A 19,810-nucleotide genomic window follows, 5' to 3' on the forward strand; every position below is an offset into this window, starting at 1 on the left:
TAACCCATCTGGTGTTGGAATTTTGTTTGCTGGGAGTTTTTAAAAATACTGATTATATTTCATTGCCGGTAATAGGTCTGTTCATATTTTGTATTTCTTCTTGATTCAGTCTGGGAGATTTGTAGGAATTTATACTTATCCTAGGTTGTCCATTTTACTGGCGTTTTCTGGATTTTGTTGCTGTTGCTGTAGCCATCCTAATGGATATGAGGTGGTATCTCATTGTGGTTTTGATATCCCTAATGATTAGTGATGTTGAACATCTTTTCATAGGCTAGTTGGCCATTTGTATATCTTCTTTGGAGAAATATGTATTCATGTCCTTTGCCCATTTTAAAATAGGCTTGTTTCTTTTGCTATTGTTGAGTTATAGGAGTTCTTTGTATATTCTGTATATTAACCCCTTATTGGATCAGTGATTTGCAAATATTTTCTAATATTTTAGGTTGCCTTTTCACTCTGTTAATTGCACGCTTTGAGGCACAGAAGTTTAAATTTTATTTAGTCCAATTTATCTATTTTTACTTTCGTTCCCTATACTTTTGGTGTCATATCTAAGAAATCACTGTCATATGCAATGTCATAAATCTTTCCCCCATATTCTCTTCTAAGAGTTTTATAGGTTTATGTTTTATTGTAGGTTTTTGATCCATTTTGAGTTAATTTTTCATATTATGTAAGGTAAGAGTGCAACTTCGTTTTTTTCCTCATGTAGTTGTACATTTTCCCCAACAGCACTTGCTGAAAAAAGTGTCCTTTGTTGAATGATCTTGGCATCCTTGTCAAAAATTATTTGACTGTGTACGTGAGGTTTTATTTCTGGCCTTCCTATTCTATTTCATTGGTATTTATGTCTGTGGCGATGTACACTTTAAAATACATTTTATGTCAAATATCTTTAAAAATACCATCAAAATTAGCTAATATTTTGGCTGAGTAGAGAAGTTTCTTTTTATAATTTAAAGGCATCATCCCACTAAATTCTAGCTTCCACAGTTGCTGTTTAAAACCGGTAAGCTGGGCATTTGGTATAACCTTTCAATCTGGAAACTCACGTTCTTTTTTTCTGCTGAAATTCCTTGTAATATTTCTTAAATAATTTTCTTCCTTCTACTTTCTCTTCTCTCTCTTTTGAGCATATATTATACGGGTGTTGCATTTCATGAACTAATTCTCTTCTGTTTTATTTTCTTTCTGGTTTCCATTTCTTTGTCTTGTTGCTTACTTTCTGGGAGATTTGTGCAATTTTATCTTGTAATCCTTCACTGATATTTTAAAATTTTTACTGTAATGAATTTTGTTTCCAAAGACTGTTTTATTGTATTCTCTACATTTTTATAGAGTCAGTATTTTCTCTCATTTCTTCACGATGAATAATATATTTTTGAAGTTTTATTCTCCCTCCATGGTCTCAGTTTCTTTTGTTTTGATGCTGTTTTCTTATCTTCCAAGCTATAAGTCTTCCTCAGATGTCTGATCATTCTTGGTTCCCTTCCCACAGTTAAGAATGGGGAACAAAAATCTTAGTGGTAGCTTTGATGCATTGTCAGTACTTGTGAACTTTGAACTTCTCTCTAGGGTGGGATTTCTCGACCTCAGCACTACTTACAATTAGGGATAGCTGTCTTTTTGTCCTAAGGGGTGGGGCTATCCTGAGCCTTGTAGGACATATAGCAGCCTCCCTGACCTCTACCTGCTAGGTGCTAATAACAGTCCCTCTTGTTGTGCCATAAACATGTGCCCAGATAATGCTACATTTCCCCTGGGGGTGGAGCAATTGCTGCCAGTTGTACACTACTGCTTTAGCGTAGGCTGCTTCTTAGAAAAGTTCCCTAGAATCCTCAACTCCTCTTGGGCTGGTCAGCTTCCCAGGAAAGAACCTTCTAATCACTTCTTTGGAGGGTAAAGGTGTGGCTGTCAGACTTCTGAGAGCTCAGTGGGGCAAGGCTGTTGGGAATCTCTGCATTTATATTGGTGTGCCTGGTTCATTATTTTCCCCTGTGTAGACATAATAACTAAGCCCTCAACTGTTTCCAGTATTCACCAGTCCAGAGGCCTTCTGTTTTCTTTCTCCAAAAATAAACTTTCTATCTGGATTAGGATGGGGGCAGGAGATTTAAAAATAGACATGTCCTTTCAAACAATCTTCCTTATTTTAGCCCTCTACCCTCCACCTCCACCATGAAGCCCCCTCTACCAGAAGTGCCTGGGTCTGCCTCTTCCTGAAACGTTTGGAGAGTCTCTGCTGTAAATTGGGTTGATTCTTAGCTTTTTCCTTATTACTGACTTGGTATCTACCTTTCTTGACTTCAGGCTTTTTAACTTCCAGAATTCTGTTGCTGTGCTCTTTAGTATACTTGTGGCTGTGGTCCTAGTTTATAGGCTGCTGTAACAAAATACCATAGACTAGGTGGCTTCGAAACAACTGAAATTGATTTCTCATATTTCTGGAGGTTGGAAGTCTGAGATGAGGTGTATTTCTTTGTTTAAAAAGTGCCTTTTACTCTGGGTTTTAGTAGTGTTTCAGGAGAGAGGACACGTAGATGTATGTTTTCACATTTTTAACCCAAAAGATTCTAGTTTTGTTTTTTAAGATTTTTGAAACGTGTAATAAAATTTGATCTATTAAAACAATGTCTGACTTACACTTACAAAAGTGATGTTCTAAGAAAATGTTTTTGTTCAGTTTGTAAGTCCGCCTTTTTGTGTTTAATACATTTTAGAGAGTCAGGTATATTGAGTGGGTAATTATGATTTGAAATGTCTAAGAGGGTTTGATTAACTATGTATGTAAGTGGTATTAAATGTTTTAAAAGGATTTGATTTGTTAAACTTATGAATTATTGTGCATGATTCAAAGAACAAGTGAAATTGAGGTTTCTATTTTTAGCTAAAAGTTCAGAAATAAAATCTTTCAATTTATCTTATGGTGTTAAGTAAAGCAATGTTTAAAAATATATAAATTTAATAAATTAAATATTAATCAAAATATAGAAAATAGCAGAGAGAATTTCTTTCCATGTATGAAATCCTGCCCCTCCGCCTTCAGATGTTAAAAGACCCCTGACAAATATCTATCACATTGTATTCAATGATTGACTACATAGAAATGGAAAATAATCAGAAGACAAGCTATTGTAACAGTGACAGTACAATTAGGATACAACAGTTAAGGCAAACCCTAGTTCTGAGGGTTTGCAGAAGTTCAGGTGTGAAATGAGGCTGGAATGCCTGAAATGTGGGCAGAAGCCATGGAGAGAAGTGGAGGAGGAATGCTTTTGAGAAGAATAGTTACTACTTGGTTACAGGCAAGTTATGGGACATAGGGAAAAGGAACTTTCCTGGAAGGCTCCAAGCTTTCTGGCATAAACAAATTTGGGGACGATAGTACGGTTTACTGAGACTTGGAAAATTGGAGGAAGACTAGATTGACTGTGGGTGAGATCTAGCCATTAAGAGCTTAGTTGTAGAATAATTTTTTGAGATACCTGTTGGCCCTTTAAATGAAAATATCTATAGGATGATACAGATATGGAGCTCAGAAAAGTGGTCTGGGCTAGTAATAGTTGTTATTTCAAATCTTGTGGGGAGGGGAGTTTGTCAGCTCAATCCCCTAAAAAAAAAGTAGAGTGAGAACAAAAGGAAGCCTATATATGGTTTGCCACACAAAATGGTGAATTACTTAGTAGATTGTATAACCTATAAAAAGCGTTAAACTTGTAGGATGGATTGAAACTGCATTTTAAACTTAACTTATTAGAAAACACATTATTTTGATGTGTAGAAAACGTTTTTCTTTATTTAGAGACTCTTAAGCCACTTTTGAGTATAGATAGCACTATGCAATTAATGTGCTGTCTAAAATAATTTAAGCAAGCAGAGTGTGTACCTTTTGTCAGATTAAAATCCTCTCCCTACTCCTGTTCACACATGGAATTACAAAACCGGAAGGGGTGTATCAAGTCCATGTATTCTGAGCCCTTGTCTCTTGCCTGGATCGCCGGTGTAATATTTCTGACAAGTGATAGTTGACCTTTTGCTGAACACCTGCAATGACAGGGAACACTCACATTCATAAGAAAGTTGGTACAATTTTACATATCTTTGTTTCTTATAATTGTCCTTATACTGAACTGGACCATTCTTCCCTGTATCTTCCAACCATGATTCTTATTTTGCTTTAAAGGGCCATCTAGAATATAAATCTTTCAAATATTTAATGATCATTAGTGTGAGTTTTATGGTACAGTGTCATAACTTCAGGGTCCAGTGTGGCAGATTTCTGAGTTCTCTTCTCCCTTCTGTCATCATTTTCTCTAAAATGTGACTCCCTGAGTGAACCCCGGTGCTCTGGACGTGATCCAAATAGTACAAATTCAGTCCTACTATGGTCTATCTTCTTTGGACACTGAATTTCTATTAATGTAGCCTAAGATTACATTGACATTTTTGGGGGGAGTTGCTATATTATGGTGTTGTCTTATACTGGAGCTTGAAATCTACTAAAATCCTTTTATGTACCAGCTGCTAACCAGACCTGCTCCCTTCAGAACCGGTACATTTGATTTTTAAAATTTAATTATAGGCCAGGCTGTTATCCTGTGAAATTTCATCATGTTAATTTGGCCAACACTTATAGCCTGTCAAGGATTTTTTAGAGCTGAGTTTTGTCCTTTAGTACATTAGTTGGTATTACCTACGATTTTGTAAGCAAAGCTGACATTTTTGTGCTAGGCATTTCATTTATGTTCTTTCACCTGGTGCTTCTAATACCAGGTTCAGTGTTGACGACAGATCTTTCCAATCCCTGGAGGCAGTGTAGTACATGGTGGAGAGGAAAGTGGGATGAGAAGTCCAGTTCAACCACCCTAGCTGTGTGGTCTGGGCAAGTTCCATCACTCACTTTGCCTCTCTTTCCTTATCTGTAAAGCAGGGATAATAATAAGTGCCTTGTGGATTTGTTCTGAGGAGAAAGTGAAATAATTCCCATCAATCACTTACCACAGCTCATGAACAAAGTACATGTTCAATAAGTGTTAGCTTGTGGTTTTAGTAGTTCCTTTCCAGTGAGGTCTGGTGGGTTTCACTCGCTTTCCCAAGGTCACAAGCCAGTCAGAGAATGAATCAGGGCTTAGTCCACAGGTGCTAGAGTCAGAAATCATTGGATTCTGCATTGGGCTTGACATTTGCTAATTACATGACCTTGGATCTGTTGTTTAAACCCATTAACCTTCAGTTTTCACATCTATAAAGGCGAGAATTTAGTGTCTCCATCAAAGGTTGTTAGGAGAATTCAGTTAATAACATGAACAAAACCCATAATGTTTGGCTCCACAAATGATAATTCCCTTTCTCATCTTTTTTTTTTTTTTTAAACATCTTTATTAGAGTATAATTGCTTTACAGTGGTGTGTTAGTTTCTGCTTTATAACAAAGTGAATCAGCTATACGTATACATATATCCCCATATCCCCTCCCTCTTGCGTCTCCCTCCCACCCTCCCTATCCCACCCCTCTAGGTGGTCACAAAGCACCGAGCTGATCTCCCTGTGCTATGTGGCTGCTTCCCACTAGCTATCTATTTTACCATCTTTCTTAATCTACCTTTCCACTACCCAAACCCATGGGGTTTGAATTAAACAAGATATGAAAGCACTTAGTCTATAGTATGGCACATAGAATGCATTCACTATTTAGTGAATTATTTAACTCTTATTTAAGAGCTAAAATTTTACAACAACTTATACCTATGGGATTTGAGGAAATCAGAAAATATTTCTGAGTGTTTTCCCCATGGTTTAAGTAACATTATTAAAAGTACTGATACAATTTCCAAGTGACTTAATTTCAGTTTTTGTTTTAAAATGTAAATGTTTTAAATTTTAAAATATGCAGCAATCTGAGACAGTAGAATCAAGTGATATTCAGATGATATAAGTGCCATAGAAGTTGAGGAAAGTCAAGGTGCAAAGTTGACTGTTGTAGCCAGAAAGGATTGATGACAGAAGTTCTATTCAGGATGGACTGCTAAAGATGGGTAGGATTTGAAAAATTATATCAGGAGAGGAACCCATAAGGAGTTAAGAGAACTGTTTTGTCTCCAACATGTAGAGGCAATCACCAAATTATGTATGGGGGCTGGTGGGGAGAAACAGACCTGAAAGACACTTTGAACTTTCATTGATTTAAGTATGTACCTGAAAAAGACTGATTTGAATGGATTTTTAGCTAAAATAAAATAAGGTTACATTCCTGCACACTTTCATTTGTATTTGCCATTCAGTCATGTTTCAGTCTGAATTTTACTAGGGCAAAGAAGGTCAAGCAAACATCTCCAGTTCCTTTCTCGGGCGTTTAGCTCATGTAGAGGTAGGGGTGGAATGAGTAGTATCACCTACACTGTATTTAATGACTGTTTACTGTGTACCATCCTGTGTGCACACTTAATCCTCCCAAGAACCCTAAGAGGGAGGTACAATTATTGTTTTCAGTTCACACATGAGGAAACTGAGGCTCAGAGAGATTAAATAATTTACTGGAGGCCACACGATGAGTCACTGATGGAGCTGAGATTGACTGGGAGAGTTGGGTTCAAGAGGCTCTGGTCTCATATGTATATATATGAAGGAATCATCCCAGAAATGGCCATAATTAACAGAGTTGCACACACTGATGCTAAGCTTAAGAGCATTCACCTTGAGAGAAAGCATTTTCAGAGATGTCACATTCTATTCAATATTTCCAACTGAGTTTCAAACTCAACATGTGATGAATAACAGAATTATACATCTCACTTGCACTCAAAGCTGACCACAACCAAAATTCACAGTATGATTGAAACAAGCCCATGTTTAAAAAAAGTTTTAATTAAAGATAACAATCCCATGAAAGGAGAAGAAATATTTTGTCTTAACAAGCAATACAAAATAGATCCATTGTCAAAGACCATTTAATTTTTAAAGATCAACAATACCAAAAGCATAAAGTGGAGTATAAGAAAATAGTTTTGCATAAGTATGATTTAATTAAAGCTGTTTATAATTATTGTCTCCCACAGTAGTTAAGCATGTTGACTTTTAAGAATTTCTTTTATATACATTTATGAAATATTGAAGCCAATCAGACCATTAATGTACACTTACTGCAACTTTTTTATAAAGAAAATAATGCTAAACTAAAACCAAAACTGATATCATCACTGAAATTAATAGCTTTCAATATGTTTGTATAGATATTTTAATTCACAATGGAAAAATTTTTTCCAAAACTGGAAATTCATAATATTTGTGTAAACTGTGGAAGATTTTAAATGTGGTTTTTTTGGGCAATGTTTTATATTTTAGAGTCACATTTTTTTATCAAGATATTGAGTTTTTGTTTTATTTATTTATTTATTTATTTAATTTATTTTTGGCTGCATTGGGTCTTTGTTGCTGTGCGCGGGCTTTCTCTAGTTGTGGCGAGCAGGGGCTACTCTTTGTTGCGGTGCGCAGGCTTCTCATTGCAGTGGCTTCTCTTGTTGCAGAGCATGGGCTCTAGGCATGAGGGCTTCAGTGGTTGTGGCTCGCGGGCTTAGTTGCTCCGTGGCATGTGGGATCTTCCCGGACCAGGGCTTGAACCTGCGTCCCCTGCATTGGCAGGCGGATTCTTAACCACTGCGTCACCAGGGAAGTCCCTTGAGTTTTTGTTTTTTGAAACTAGTTTGTCATAACATAGTGTGCCTAATCACAGTATTTCTTTTCTAGGACTACTGTGAATGTGTAGATTTATGTTTACTGCTGTGGGACAATTATTTATAAAATAATATTAAATCCAGTATTAGCTGCCTATTTCAGACACTTAACACTTGCAGAAATCCATGTTGCATTTACCACACTGAAGTTTTTTTTTTTATGAATGTGCAAATACTATTTTTTTTTTTAAACATCTTTATTGAAGTATAATTGCCTTACAATGGTGTGTTAGCTTCTGCTTTATAACAAAGTTAATCAATTATACGTATACAATATATTCCCATATCTCTTCCCTCTTGCATCTCCCTCCCTCCCACCCTCCCCATCCCACCCCTCTAGGTGGTCACAAAGCACCGAGCTGATCTCCCTGTGCTATGCGGCTGCTTCCCACTAGCTATCTATTTTACATTTGGTAGTGTATATATGTCCATGACACTCTCTCACCCTGTCACATCTCACCCCTCCCCCTCCCCATATCCTCAAGTCCATTCTCTAGTAGGTCTGTATCTTTATTCCCGTCTTGCCACTAGGTTCTTCATGGCTTTTTTTCCCCTTAGATTCCGTATATATGTGTTAGCATACTGTATTTGTTTTTCTCTTTCTGACTTACTTCACTCTGTATGACAGACTCTAACTCCATCCACCTCATTACAAATAGCTCCATTTCATTTCTTTTTATGGCTGAGTAATATTCCATTGTATATATGTGCCACATCTTCTTTATCCATTCATCTGTCGATGGACATTTAGGTTGCTTCCATGTCCTGGCTATTGTAAATAGAGCTGCAATGAACATTTTGGTACATGACTCTTTTTGAACTATGGTTTTCTCAGGGTATATGCCCAGTAGTGGGATTGCTGGATCGTATGGTAGTTCTATTTGTAGTTTTTTAAGGAACCTCCATACTGTTCTCCATAGTGGCTGTATCAATTTACATTCCCACCAACAGTGCAAGAGAGTTCCCTTTCCTCCACAGCCTCTCCAGCATTTATTGTTTCTAGATTTTTTGATGATGGCCATTCTGACCGGTGTGAGATGATATCTCATTGTAGTTTTGATTTGCATTTCTCTAATGATTAATGATGTTGAGCATTCTTTCATATGTCTGTAGGCCATCTGTATATCTTCTTTGGAGAAATGTCTATTTAGGTCTTCTGCCCATTTTTGGATTGGGTTGTTCGTTTTTTTGTTATTGAGCTGCATGAGCTGCTTGTAAATCTTGGAGATTAATCCTTTCTCAGTTGCTTCATTTGCAAATATTTTCTCCCATTCTGATGGTTGTCTTTTGGTCTTGTTTATGGTTTCCTTTGCTGTGCAAAAGCTTTGAAGTTTCATTAGGTCCCATTTGTTTATTTGTGTTCTTATTTCCATTTCTCTGGGAGCTGGGTCAAAAAGAATCTTGCTGTGATGTATGTCATAGAGTGTTCTGCCTATGTTTTCCTCTAAGAGTTTGATAGTGTCTGCCCTTACACTTAGGTCTTTAATCCATTTTGAGTTTATTTTTGTGCATGGTGTCAGGGAGTGTTCTAATTTCATACTTTTACATGTATCTGTCCAATTTTCCCAGCACCACTTATTGAAGAGGCTGTCTTTTCTCCACTGTATATGCTTGCCTCCTTTATCAAAGATAAGGTGACCATATGTGCGTGGGTTTATCTCTGGGCTTTCTATCCTGTTCCATTGATCAATATTTCTGTTTTTGTGCCAGTACCAAACTGTCTTGATTACTGTAGCTTTGTAATATAGTCTGAAGTCAGGGAGCCTGATTCCCCCAGCTCCATTTTTCGTTCTCAAGATTGCTTTGGCTATTCGGGGTCTTTTGTGTTTCCATACAAATGCAAATACTATTTTTAATTTTTCTTGAATTTTTGAATTTTATGTAATTTATTTTTTTATACAGCAGGTTCTTATTAGTTATCTATTTTATACATATTAGTGTGTATAAATCAATCCCAATCTTTTTTTGTTTTTTGGGAGTCACACTCATAGTTGAAAGTAAATGAACTTTTAGGGTACAGAGTTGTGTGTTCCAATAAGCATGTGATTATATTAAAGTGATGGTGGAAGAAGATGACCTCGATTCCATTGGGAATCTTAAATTTTTATAAATTTATTGGGAAAATCATTTTTCCTGTACTGCTGAAGTTTCTTTTTGGTAAACAGTATCTTTCTAAAAGAAAAAGCATGAAGGAGAAATTGAGGTGTGTACATTTCCTCAGATGACCAGCATTGTATTCATGAATATCGGGTATCTGGCAATGAACAGTGTGGGAACTGTTCATTTTTTAATCTGAAGTAAAATACTTTCCAGAACTTTTAGTGTGCTTGCCCATTTGTTTTGTACATTTCATCTCTGTATTTAGCTCCTGTCTTTTTTCTTTTTTTGAGTATTAATACTTTCTATAAAGATTTTGTGAATATGTCAAAAAAAAAGAGACTCTGCTTGCAGAAATGTGAATGTGGGACTCATACCAGAGCCAGAGAGGAGAGGTCATGGACAGAAGGCAAGGCTTGAGAGACTGCCTGGGTTGACCCAAGTCAGTCTCTGACCCACTCTGGCTTTGAGTCTTAGTCTTTAATCCACTAGTGATAGTATACTTCTTTCAACATAAGGTATCGAGTAGCCCTTTGGGATTTTTCCCAACTATATCTGTCTGCCGTGTCCACTTCTGTACAAGAGTTCAGACGGGACAGAGCACAAGACATTTATATAGATCATAGTTGTGCTGCATTTTTGTGTGCGATTTTCAAAGCTTTTCTGTTTATGGCTTAAATCTCCTCTAAGATGTAATGCAGTCTTCCCATTTCTTGAGACTTGTTAAAAGTTCTGAGCTAATTTCCTTGCCTCCCCTTCCTTCCCTGCTGAGTCCTGGGCAGCATAAAGAGTATTCCAGTCAGGACTGTGAACCAGTCAATCAGGGGCTTGTGGACAGCCTGAACAACAGCCTCTTAGGGCCAGAAAAGTCTATTCTGGTACACATTGTGTTGCTTAGTACCAGCTGTAATTGAGCTTAAGAAAGCAATAGTTAAGGGAACGGTGAACTTTTCCCTAGGACCAATTTTACCCCTTAATAATCACCATGCAACAGCCGTCTTCAGGTGAAGGCGGTGGGACCACAGACTGGCTTCCACTTCATTGCATGTGATGTAAAGTGGGAACCAACAAACCAGATAAAGCAAAGCAGAACGCAAACAAACAAAAATTCCTATCTCTTCTCTGCACTATATTGAAGAGACACCGTGAACAAAAGTAACATTGTCATAAACCCATATGAATGAAAACATAAAGATTAAACTTTACTGATGGGATTAACACTTTGGTTTGTAATACTGCCTTGCTGTCTCTTGTAGTGCTTTTCTGCATTGGTCTTCTGGATGGACAAAAATGGCATGCTAATTTTATTGGTCCATGGGAATCTGGGACATTTAATGAATTCACAATGTTTCCTAATTTATAACACCTTAAAATTTTTACAAAGCACTGGATTATTAATGATCATATAGTGATGTAAATGGTAGTGGTTTCTTCTTGCAACTGGATTACTTTAAGAAAGCATTAGTATTGCAACCGAGCATTGTTGATAATTAATTAAGGTAATGACTAAAGCTGTGAAGAAGTGTTATATGCTTTTCTCAGCTGGGATGCTCATTATCTGCTGGGGCAAGATTTTGATGAAATAGCTAATATTTAAGCAATAATTTACCTGAGAAATAATCTGTGTACATATGATAAAAAGGTCTCACATATAATTCTTGTAAAGGATTCATATGTTTTTTTTCTCAGTCAGAATACAAAGACCAGAAACAACAAGTAAATAGTATGCATTTTAATAACATGCTTTGATAGTGAAAAGTACTTTATTACAATGATGTATGTTCACTGAAGAAATTTTGAAAAAATACAGAAAGCTTAATGAAAATAAAAATCACCCAAAATCCTACCACTCAGAAATAATGGTTATTTTTGTGATTTTTAATCCTTTAATATCTTTTTAAATTAAAAATGTTTATTTTCCCCAGCTTTATTCAGTTATAGGTGATCAATAAAATGGTATGTATTTAAATGATTTGATATGTGTATATAATGTGAAATGATTACCATAATCAAGTTAATGAAATCATCTATCACCTCACACAGTTACCATTTTTGTGTGTGTATATGGTGAACACACTTAAGATCTATTCTCTTAGCAAGTTTCAAGTATACAATACAATATTATTAACTATAGTCACCTAGCTGTACATTAGATCTTCAGAACTGATCCGTCTTACAAATTAAAGTTTGCACCCTTTGAGCAACGTCTGCCCATTTCCACCACCACCCAGCCCCTGGCAACAGCATTTGGCTCTTTGTTCAACTTTTTTTTTTCAGATTGCACCTGTGAGATCACACAAGATGTGTCTTTCTCTGCAGAACTTATTTCACTTAGCATAATGCCTTCAAGTTTCATCCATGTTGTTGTAAATGGAAGAATTTCCTTAATTTCTTATGGCCGAATACTGTTCTGTTGAATCTATGTACCACATTTTCTTTATCCATGCATCCTTTGATAGACCCTTCCACTGTTCTCATATTTTGACTACTGTGAATAATTCTGCAGTGAGCATGGGAGTAAAGACAGTTTTTTGAGACACTGATTTCATCTGGATATACACCCAGAAGTGCTGCTGGGGTGACATCTTTGCTCTGTTGAGGTTTGAATTAATCCTCGTGGTGTATAAATGTAACTGTTCTCAATGAGCAAGTTATTTTGGGAAAGAGAACACCATGGTTAGTCTCTTTGCTTGTACACGTCTTTTGGTAAATGCGTGAATTTATCACCCTAGAATATACACCTGGAAATAGAATTGCTGTGTGATAGAGCGGGTCTCTGTTTGGCTTTAGTCAATTCTGCCAGCTTTCCAAAGTGGCTGCACAAATTTACACTCCCTCCAGCAGTAACAAGAGTTCCAGTTTTCCTTATCCTGCTCAATTCTTGGAATTGTCAGCCTCTTTAATCTTAGCCATTCCGATAAGGCTTTGGTCTCAATTTTCTTTTCCCTGATAAATAATGATGTCGACCATTTTAAAATTAGCTTATTGGCCAGCGGAATATAGTTTTTGAAATGCCTGTTCAACTCTGCTCATTTAAAAATTGGATTGTCTTTTTCTTTATTGCTTTGTAGCATTTTTTCCATATTTTGGGTATCAGTCTTTTGGTAGATGCATATATTATGACTATCTCCCACTCTGTGGCTTGCCTTTTGACTCTCTTACTGATATCTTTTGATCATATTATGGTCCTTTATTAACTATACAGTAATGTTTCCTCCCCAATAGCTTAGTTTTAAAAACAAAGGAACAATGCAAGTTGGATATGGGCTAACATTTTATGAAATAATACAATATAAAAATTTTTTTGTCTAGGACTTGTTACTGTTTTCAAGGTAAGAGTCTTCAAAAGTTTCTACTGGCATTGTGGTTTCTAGATAGAAATGTTAAATAGAGGATTTTTAAGTTTTGGCTTTCCTACTCATTTTGATACCTCCAACACGTCTGTCTTATAAATTACCTCCTCATGTCCTTAGGTCTTAACTCAGAGAGAATTTGCTCATGGGTGGGCACTGGGTACCTCAAGAGTGCTTCTAGAGGCAAAGCCACTGCATTTGTTGTTTATTTCCGACGAGCTTTGGAAAATAATCTTGATCAAAAAAGACAGAGTGTCCTAAACCAGTACAGATACACAAATATCTACTAAGTGAGACCACTTTTCTGCATAAAACAACACAGACATAGTCTCTGTCTGTGGAGCGGCTTACTTTGTCCATAGTTACCAAAGATCTCCATGAGAAACCAAACTTGGAATTCAAACTCCTTATTATGGGCCTCAAGGCACTGCTTAGTCTGTACCTGGCCCATCTCTCCAGTTCGTCCTGGACCACCTTTCCCCTTGCTCAGAGCTCTTCAACCACACAGACTTCTTTTGATTCCTCCAAGAAGACAGTATTTCTTCCTATTCCTCAAGTGAAATTGCTGACACATCTAGACCCGGCTGCTCTTCAGCATGCCTTGTCCTAGAGCTACCCAGACCGTATCTCCAACATCCTTCCCACGTGACCCTTACCCTTCTCTTCAGTACGAATCGCTTGCTTCGCCCAGATGCCTGCCCTCCCCATTTTCAGAGAACCACTTCCTGCTCGAGTTTCCCTCTCTCTAAGTGTCCTTCCCTTCTCCTTCATGTCGAAGTCACAGCTCTTTTGAAAAGCTATCCCAGTGATTTCTTTGTTTTCTTCACTCTACAACCCACATTATTTGTATCATAATCTTGGCACTTGATTTAATGTAGTGTAAATATTTTTTAGTTAGTAGACTCCTAGCATGCAAGAGGCTCAAGGCATCAGGACACAGTTTTGTGTACACAGTATCATTTCAACAATGGATAGAAAATGCATAAAAAAGGAATTTTAGGAGAGAATAATGATTGATTTAATTTTTGTGTGTATATATATGTGTGTGTGTATAACATGTGTGTATATATAGTATTCTACAACGAGCATGTGTATTCAGAGGAAAAAGGAAAAAAGAACACAAAAGAAATACGTAGAAAAAAAGGAGTCTCCTTGGACAAGGTCTAATCACTATGTCATGTTATTTTATAAAATAGGCAGTATACTTCTTTTAAAAACTTAATTTAATGCAAAAATGAAGTTTTTAAAAATGAACTTTCATTTTAATGAATTTCATTTTCAGTTTGGATATTTTCATTACTATTATTTCATGTAAGTGAAATTAGGAAGTATAATTTCCACACCGGTTATTCTAACTACTCTAAAGAGAAAACTTTTTTTTTTTCTATAACCTGTGGGTAGCTGGTTGGAAAGCAGGCTATTTTAATCCCACGTGGACTATTTTGCAGAGACTTAGGGGTAGAGATGCCTGGAATCCAGGCTTTGCCAGCTGCCCCCTGCAGTGAGGGGCGGGGCGTGAGAACCTCTGTCAGAGCATATTAATGAATCTTTGGGTGTGTAAGGGCAGCTCTGGAAAAGAGTAGGAGGTGGAATGTAAATTAATTCTGCATAAGGAAGTGAGAAAGTGGAGTTTTGGGAAGGGAATCCAGGAAACAGGAGCCTGGAGGCTCATTGCTTGAATGGACAAATATTTGCTTGCCTGATATAGGCGGGCACTAGGTACTGGAGATTCATTGGTCATCAGATAAAAATCCCCAGTGGAGTGAAGATTCTAAAGGGCAGGAGGCTGAAGCCTGAGCGTTTTTTTTTTTTGTTTTTGTTTTTTCCACGGGTGAGGGCGCTAGAGGGCTTTGAAGAAAAGGGATGTTTACTGTTTTATGCTGTTTTATGCGTGGCGTCTATGTTGCCCCCAAATTTCCATCAAACTTAACACTGTTTGCAAATGCTGCCTGAACAAGACTGGGGTTGTATTTGGTTGAGACAAACCGGGGGAAAGAGACGAGCAGCCCCATCTGACAAGCCGGTGCAGTCTGCCCAGCCCTTGTGCTTCTGGCATCAGCGTCTCGCACGCTCCCACACCCCCCCCCCCCACCTGCCCCGCGAGGTGGGGGAATGCGCTGAGTCCCCCGGGACCCCAGGCTGCACGGACCCTGTGGATCGCAAAGCAGGAAAAAGACAGCCCTTCCCCTTTTGTGTCCTAACCTGTTGGGGAGTTACCCAAACCACCTTGCTTGTGTAGTGGCATGTTGCAGGGTTTACCAAAAACAGTTGTTTCCATTTTTGTTTGTTTGTTTTAAGACTTTTTTTTTTTAAAAACATCTTTATTGGAGTATAATTGCCTTACAATGGTGTGTTAGTTTCTGCTTTATAACAAAGTGAATCAGTTGTACATATACATATGTTCCCATATCTCTTCCCTCTTGCATCTCCCTCCCACCCTCCCTATCCCACCCCTCTAGGTGGTCACGAAGCACCGAGCTGATCTCCCTGTGCTATGCGGCTGCTTCCCACTAGCTATCTATTTTACATTTGGTGGTGTATATATGTCCATGACACTCTCTTACCCTGTCACATCTTACCCTTCCCCCTCCCCACATCCTCAAGTCCATTCTCTAGTAGGTCTGTGTCTTTATTCCCGTCTTGCCACTAGGTTCTTCATGGCCTTTTTTTTTTTTTTCCTTAGATTCCATATATATGTGTTAACATACTGTATTTGTTTTTCTCTTTCTGACTTACTTCACTCTGTATGACAGACTCTAACTCCATCCACCTCACTACAAATAACTCCATTTCGTTTCTTTTTATGGCTGAGTAATATTCCATTGTATATATGTGCCACATCTTCTTTATCCATTCATCCTATGATGGACACTTAGGTTGCTTCCATGTCCTGGCTATTGTAAATAGAGCTGCATTGTTTCCATTTTCATTTACATCTCGGACCCTTTATCTCCTCTGCTTAAAACTTTTCAATGGCTTCATTACCCTCAGGTTACTAGTCCATATCCTTAAAAACAAGATAGAAGAGCTGCACAATGCAATGCCTGTCGACCCCCATTTTGGATTTACTGGAGTTGAGTGCATCACATGGAACCTTTCAGGGCCTTGGCACAATTTCATCTTCCCATCCTTGGCCCCTGGCTCCTGCCTGATTACATCTCAGTTTAATTGTCTCTTCCCCAGAGAAGCTTCCCTTGCCTCCCCGAGGTTAGATCTGCCTGTTCAGTGCTCTTACAGAGCCCCGTAGCTCCTCACACACTGAGCCTGCTTGTAGTAGCTTGCTCTCTGATTCCTGGTTTCTGTGCTACAGGTTAAGTTTTAATTGTTCACCGACAGTTTCATCCTGCTCTGTATCCTCAGAGCCCAGCCTAGTGAGGAGGAGGAGCTTAGCAGAGTAGACAGGAGTTCCCGGGAATCTGGAGGCCGATTAGAGTGACAGACTCCAGAATGTCTTCAGAACTTACCTCCTTTCCTATGACCTGGGATCTTTGCACCTGGGGCAGTTTTTCTCTCCTGAGATGGGTTCACTCCCAGGGGACTCCGTACGGCTCCAAGGTTGTATGTTTCTCTCTGGCTTGTTAGGGCTCAGGGTGGGACCTTGGGTGCAATCCAACTGTAAATCTGAGCACAAAAAAAACACAGGATGTCCGCAGAGAAATAAAAGCTAGTTAATCATGGTGGGACAACAGGTCTGCAGGAGCGACAATAGCGCCCGACACTAACTGCCTCGTTCCTACTATCCCCAGGGCGAGGAAAACCAATGTTTACCCGTGGTAATCCTTATAACTTCGGTGTTGGGACTTCGGGATTGTTTGTGTCTGGCGAAAATTACTTGTGTTCTGGGAAGGCCCTGAGTTGTGTAACCTATGAGTTTCCTTCACTCCTGTCTCTTCCCAAATTACCACTTTGACACGCGCTGTTGTGTTTACTCTTTTTTTTTTCACATCTTTATTGGAGTATAATTGCTTTACAGTTTTGTGTTAGTTTCTGCTGTACAACAAAGTGAATCAGCTTCACGTACACGTATATCCCCATATCCCCTCCCTCTCGCGTCTTTTCTCCTAACACACTGACTTGAAGTGTGTCAAACATTTCTGCTGCTTCTCACAATTCATCCTGGAGGGATGCCAGCGTTCAGTGACACGTCCCTGGCTTTGATTTGTATGTTAGATTTATTCATTTGTGTCAGCCCACATTCCTTCAGAGAGCTTGTTGTCAGTTTTACATAGACTCTGGCCTTGAGTCTTATCTGTTTTCTTATCAGAGGCTCTGAAATCCTTGGGGATCTAAGAGGCAGCGTGAGGAAAAAGCAACTGCAGAAAAGCTACTTCATCTGCACAGCCAAGGGCCCTTGTCTGTGTGCCTAGCGAGGCCTCTGCATCAATCTTTTCAGTTCTCCCTGCAGCTGCGCTGTGCTCTAATTCGGAGGGCAGTACGTGCTGACAGATAGAAAAACACGCCTACATCAAATCCTCCCTTCTTACCACCCCAGAAATGTTAACAAAGTGGGTGAAACTAGGCCCTGGTTAACAGAGGGTAATTTGGGTTGGTCTGATTTTACTAAGCAGTAGCTCCAGTGTTGCATCAATTCTATTTTATACATACGGTCAGGCCAGGTGACTTAGGCCAATTAAGCTTACAAAAATTGAATTTGACTGGAATGATTTTATCTTACGCAGAGATATTTTCCTAGAGCCATTTAACCTCTAAGAGAGAACAAAATTGGGAAAGTTACGCATTTCTTTCTCTTTTTTAGAAACAGATCGCGAACTCTAATTTGACTAACAACTTTAAGAAATTACATGCTGTTTCTACTTGATGTTACACAATCGCTTTGCCTCTTCTCCTTGTTGGCCACCTCTGTTGTCATGGCAACAGTTGCGATTTCACAGATGTAGCGGTGCATTTGCTGAGCAGGAAGATAAGACCATTGTTTATGAGGATAATTATTTAAGAACAGGTGTCATTAACATAAGACTCATTGTCACACTGGTTGGAAAAAGGACAAAATGGAATATTGCCATCATGTGAGATATGGAAATTTTAGAAGAAAGATAGCATAAATAAATGACATGATGTACAGAGCTTTTTTGTGCACTAATTTGGTATAAATATAAAAATGCATGGAATATAAACATAAGGTCATTAAAACTTAGCCCTGGAAGGGACCTTAGAAATAATCTAGTATAAACTATTAACGTGTTCTAATGTACAAAAAAAAAAAACAAACAAAGCACTATTCCTCAGCAAACTGCATGTGTAATTTCTTGTGGGAAATCAGTGAACAGTGGAAACTTATGTTGGGATCAGGAGAAATGCAGGGTAATCTAAGTAGACATCATAAGGTTTCAAATTCACCTCCTTATTAATGAAATAAATATATTTTCTCATAATATCTGAGAAGTTTCTGTGTGGAGTACGCATTTTTATGGTAATGACCCGTTCCACCTAAAGAGGTAATCTCAACTGAGCAAAGTAATTGAGTTTTTAATACAATTTTTTTTGCATATGTGAGATAACTAAATATTTCTCACCAAAAATGAAGTTGAGCTAAATTATGTTATTCTTGAAGGTATAAGGAATGACTCTGAGCTAAAGAGTAGTTGCTGATCGCCCTGGAAACTCCCTTATTCATCCTTAAAAATCATCTAATAACATACTCCTATTGGAATTACTTGAAAGTAAGTGGGCAGGGTAAGGGTCTCTCAATTTCAAGAGAACTCAGGATTTAGGCGAACTGCTAACACATAGTTTGTGAACCAATAGGACGTCTGCCCATGGCTTAAGAACATCCCTGAAATCCTGGGGCATCTCTCTTCTCACAATGTGATTATTATAAGGTTGAACTTTTGGTGACTTCCCCAAGGTTTAAGCTTTTCCTTCTCTAACATTTGTAAGACATCTTCAACATGCCAGGCACTATTTGATTTGCCAGTTTCAGAAAGTAAATGATATTTTCCTATCAATTGCTGTTGTGGAATTCTATCAGCTATGTCTTGGCATTATTTCTAAGAACATTTTGTTTTCATTCTAAATATTACTCTTACTGATAAAGATGGGGACAAAATTGATGTATGGATTGTAGGATCAGATTCATTTTCCACATTCAACCATAGGATTCAATTTTTAGATATAGAAACCAACAGGAAAGGGTGGGTTTTGTGACTTGCTCTATTATTTTGGATCAAAGGTAACACTTAAAAGGAATTTTTAAAGTATGTGCAGCAATTGGTACTAAACTGAAATTTCATCGCAGAATGTTGAGGAGATGTGAAAAGCAGGGAAGATTTTGGACCATAGTATCACTATACAATGAAGGAGTTTGCAGATATTGACCATCGTGGCAATTTTGATACAAATATTTAGTTGATGGATGAATTAAAGCCAACAACTCAATTTAGCATAAACTCTCAAAGGCCATCAATTTAAACAGCCTGTCAATAATTCTTGTGATTAGCTCAGCACACAGTTCTGAAGGTTTTAAGCTGGTACAAAGAAACCGTTATATTTGTGAGTGCATGGGACCCGTGAATGCACAAGAGGCAGTAAAATATCAGTGGTTCACCGAATGAACTTTGGAGTCAGAGAGAGCGTTCTAATCCGAGCTTGGGATCTCACATGTTCTGAA

Source organism: Balaenoptera borealis (assembly GCF_965194805.1).
Source record: "Balaenoptera borealis genome assembly, chromosome: 9".
NCBI lineage: Eukaryota > Metazoa > Chordata > Mammalia > Artiodactyla > Balaenopteridae > Balaenoptera > Balaenoptera borealis.